Genomic DNA, 4,292 nt, shown 5'->3' with positions numbered 1-4,292 from the left:
GCACCTGAGTTAAATATGAGTGTCACGGCAAAGGGTCTGAATACTTATGACCATGTGACATTTCAGTTTTTCTTTTTTAATAAATTTGCAAAAATTTCTACATTTCTGTTTTTTTCTGTCAAGATGGAGTGCTGAGTGTACATTACTGAGAAATAAAATTAACTTTTTTGATTTTTGGAAAATGGCTGCAATGAAACAAAGAGTGGAAAAATTTAAAGGGGTCTGAATACTTTCCGTACCCACTGTATATATAGCTATATAAATATAATTCTGAATCGATTTACAAATGACAAAACATTTTCTGTAATAACAGTAGTTAGTAAAGCTTTGTAGAAGGAACAAAAAAGGCAGAACTCAACTGCGAGGCTACATCCACACTACTACGTTTTCGTTTTAAAACGCTGACCTTTTGCTACGTTTACACTTTCCGTCCAGACTAAAATGGCTGTCCCTTGAAATGTCACCCTTCTTTGTTCTTTTTTTTTAATAAATAATAAGGCTTAGACTTTTTCCAAGGGCTGCAATCGAAAAGGCCGTGGAGTTTGAAAACTCTGTTTCTAAGTCATCTGACTTGAAGTTAGTTGTTGTTTCTGCTCCATTTTTCAGTAGCCTATGTTTCATTAAAAAAAAATACTGTAAAACAGCTATTAAAAGCCGTTAAGCTCGCGAGATGAGAAAAGTGCCATGGGTTGCTAGGTAACAGACATAAAAGTTGATAACCAATGTTGGATTGAGTATTTAGGATTTCCTAACCTGTGATAAAATAGGATGAAGTGAGATAAGATAGGATTCCTAAAGTTAGTTAGGATTTGCTTCTGTAATACCAAATTGGGAAAAACTTAAGTGTTTCAGGTTATGCTCGCTCATGAGTTCAAGCCAGGCACACGTATGAACACACACTAAGTTGCAAACTTAATACCACTAGTGGCCACTGAAAACTACATGTAACTGTTGTGGCAGAAAATTGTGTCCTCTTACATTTAATCTTTTATGTATGATCTTTCAATATTATTATTATTATTACTATTATTGTTACTATTAGTGTCCTGGCTTATAGATGTATTGTGTTTTTTATATTTAACCTTTACTTCTTCCATACTCTTTATGTTAGTCTGTCCACCTTTACTAGGGTTTAGGTCAGAGCTGTGAGATTGTTTTGGTGTTTTCCCCGTCTTGTTGTTCCTCTCCTCTTCTGGAATGTTCATTCAAGGCTGAGAGAGGATCTCTGTTCCCCAAAACATAGAAACCTAGACTGTGTAAATGATTATGCATCCCTTTGCTCTGGGCCAGACGTTAGTGACTGTCCTAGGTGACAAAACCTCTGGTCCAGCTGATTTATGTTGAAGTACTTCTCTGTTTATTCTCTTTTGCTAATAAATTCTTAAAAGACAACGGTTTGTTGTAACTCAATTATTTCCCTCACCAGGAATATAATTTCCATGACAATAACCACTTTAAGGGGTGTGTGTGTAGTACTGTATGTATGTATGTATGTACCTTTTACGTGGAACGGCCTTGCATCTGCGATGCATTGGTGAGCGGTCTTTGATTGCTTATTTGCCCTCGATCACAGCCCGACAGTCAGCGAGTTGAAATTGTGTTGTATGAACTAGGCTTTACATGGACTTTCTGCCAATTTATAATATGTCACCGGACTTTTTGCTGCCATTGTACGGTCACTCACACAAGGTTGCTGCCACAATAACGAAAGTTACGATATGGTAACCCTAGTTCTATAAACACAGGCGGAGCCCTCTACTGGACTCTATGGGTACTACCTCCTCCAATCACACACACGCACTTGGCCACTGAAATTTTATCGTGCACGTAGCCGACCAATAGGACGTCGCTACCGATACGTGCGTGACGTATAAATAGTGTCCCTACTGCCTCAGCATCCGACCGCCTCTTCAGCAGATGGCGTCAGAGCGGCAGGGCTCATCGGTAGAGGGCTCCGCCTGTGCTGATAGAACTAGGGTTACCTTAACGTAATCTTTGATCTATCTCACACAGGCTCCGCCCTCTACTGGACTCTATGGGTACAGTGGGTGGAGCCCAATGACTGTCCGCCCTAGTCGCGACAAGCCACCACACCAACCTGGTCGGCCACAGGCCGGCCAAAGCCCCGACCACCACATCACCTAGTGACAGAATGGTGGGACACCCCTGAGAAGGTCGCTGGACCGATAGGGGCTTGGCCTGACCATTAACACCTGCACTGCCCTGACTTCTCACTGAAACGTCAGGCACTGCCAGTGTATGTTCCCCCTCTACACCCAGTAGTCACCAAATCCCCGACCACCAGAAAGGTTTACAGAAAGCGTATCACGAGGGAGTGGGTGAAGACTGTTCTGTCACCAAACCCCCCGTCATAGCTGCAGCGCGACAGCCCCTTCTGCATCAGACCTTGCAGGAAAGAGAAAACGGATCCCACCGAACAGGTAGGCAGATCCGTCTCCCTCTCAATGCATCAACGCTGAAAGCCCAACCACTTAGCTTTACAGGAAGACGTGGTGGAGACTGCCCGCCGCTTGGATGTGTGTGACCTCAGCGGATAGACCAGCTTGAGTCTGCCTCTCCACAATTTTAGGAGCAAAACCTGGAGAGGCTGGTCCAACACCAGCATTGTGCATATGAAGCCTCACCCTTGTGACTGAGCCCCCCAGACCATAGGTACAGGCCAGGGCTCTGTCACTGTAGGCTGCGTCACTTCTACCGGAATGACGAACGACCGTTCCCGCCTCACCTAACTGGAGGGATGAGATGGGGTGGGGGGATCAAACAGCAGCCCTTCTGGCAATGGCAGAAGGGCCCATCCCCAAAGGTGGGCTGTCCTGTGGCTGAATTGAGAACCACAGCGGGCAGTGGGTGTTGGCAAACAGATCCATCTCCGCTGTTGAACAACATTGTTGTGCTGTCTCCACCCGCTCGGTTGGGGGCCAGCCCTCGACATGAGGTCAGCCCTCGTCGTTCTCCAAGCCTGGGACATGAAGGGCTTTCAGAGACAGCAGGTGTTCTGATGCCCACGTCTAAAGGTTCCCTGCCAGCTCCAACAGAGCTGGATTGGACTTCACCCTGTCTGTTGATGTACGCGCTAGAGGAAATGCACCACCACACTAGAAACACAACTTGGAGTGGATTGTGGATGTGTGGTGTGTGGCCTCCTCGGCTCCTCCTCCTCGGCTCTCCTCGGGGAGCCACAACACTCACTGCACTCCCCTGGCAGGTCCCTCTCCATCCAGTGAGAGACTCATCTATGAAGACTGACACGGATGAAGACACCCTCCCGAGCAGCACCCGCGCTGCCAGACAGTGAGAGACGCCCAGAACCGCAGGTTCTCCTCCTCCCCCTGTTGAGCACAATCCCCAGATACTCCGCTCGCTGCAGCAGCTGGGGGGAGCTCTCTTCCCAACTGATCGCAACCCCAGGCTGTTGAGGTGCAAAATCAACTGGCCTGTGTGGAGCTCTCTCAAGGCTTCAATCTCTCCTTGACCATGAAGTCGTGAGTAGAAAGGAACCCTCAAGCCCTTCTCGCGCAACGATTGCAGTGCGATGCATCTGCTGAGTCTAATGAATTTGTAGGCTACCCTGGACATTTGCTGTCCACCCAGCTTGTCAGCATGCAGCGGCGTCGCCATTCTGCATCAAAATGTGTACACGTGAACAACGAATCTTCGGCACTCTCCACCGCCAAACTTTCCATAAATGGAAGTTTAGCCCAAGGAGGGGCCAATGTCAAACGGGCTATAGTGTCCCTGAACGCACCAGGGCCGGTTGCTCCCTGGTGTCTTTGAACACACCACAGCTTGCTGCTCCAATGACAGCTCAACATGCAACAGTGTCACCGTGAGCGCATCGTCAGTGGAGCAGTCAATATCAACACAGCTGCGGACAGCCGGCTAGCAAGGAGGAAGCCCAGGTCCTACTACTGTCTGACTCGGATGCCACCAGGAGAGCGACGTGGGACATGGGCTTCTGTCCCAGTGGTTTGACTAGCGCAGCAAGGACCCGGGCCCTCCCACTGTCTCTCTCTCGAGCTTAGCAAGGAGATCAGTGTGGGCCGTAGGTCGGATCATTAGCTTAGCATCGGTGAATGTGCAGTTTTGTGGAGACTGAAGCGCGTTACGCACCGAGCTGAAGATGGAGGGGGTTCGGTGGGGAGGCGATTGCTCTTAGGAATGTATTGTATTTATTCAGTTGAACATTCACAGCATTTTCAGTGCACACAACACAAATAATTGCATGCTGGATACATTATGGAGGGAGGAGGTCTGGTGGTGTGCATCAGCCT

Source organism: Micropterus dolomieu, linkage group LG05 (assembly GCF_021292245.1).
Source record: "Micropterus dolomieu isolate WLL.071019.BEF.003 ecotype Adirondacks linkage group LG05, ASM2129224v1, whole genome shotgun sequence".
In the NCBI taxonomy this organism is placed as follows: Eukaryota; Metazoa; Chordata; class Actinopteri; order Centrarchiformes; family Centrarchidae; genus Micropterus; species Micropterus dolomieu.
Note: the sequence above shows the minus strand (reverse complement) of the source record.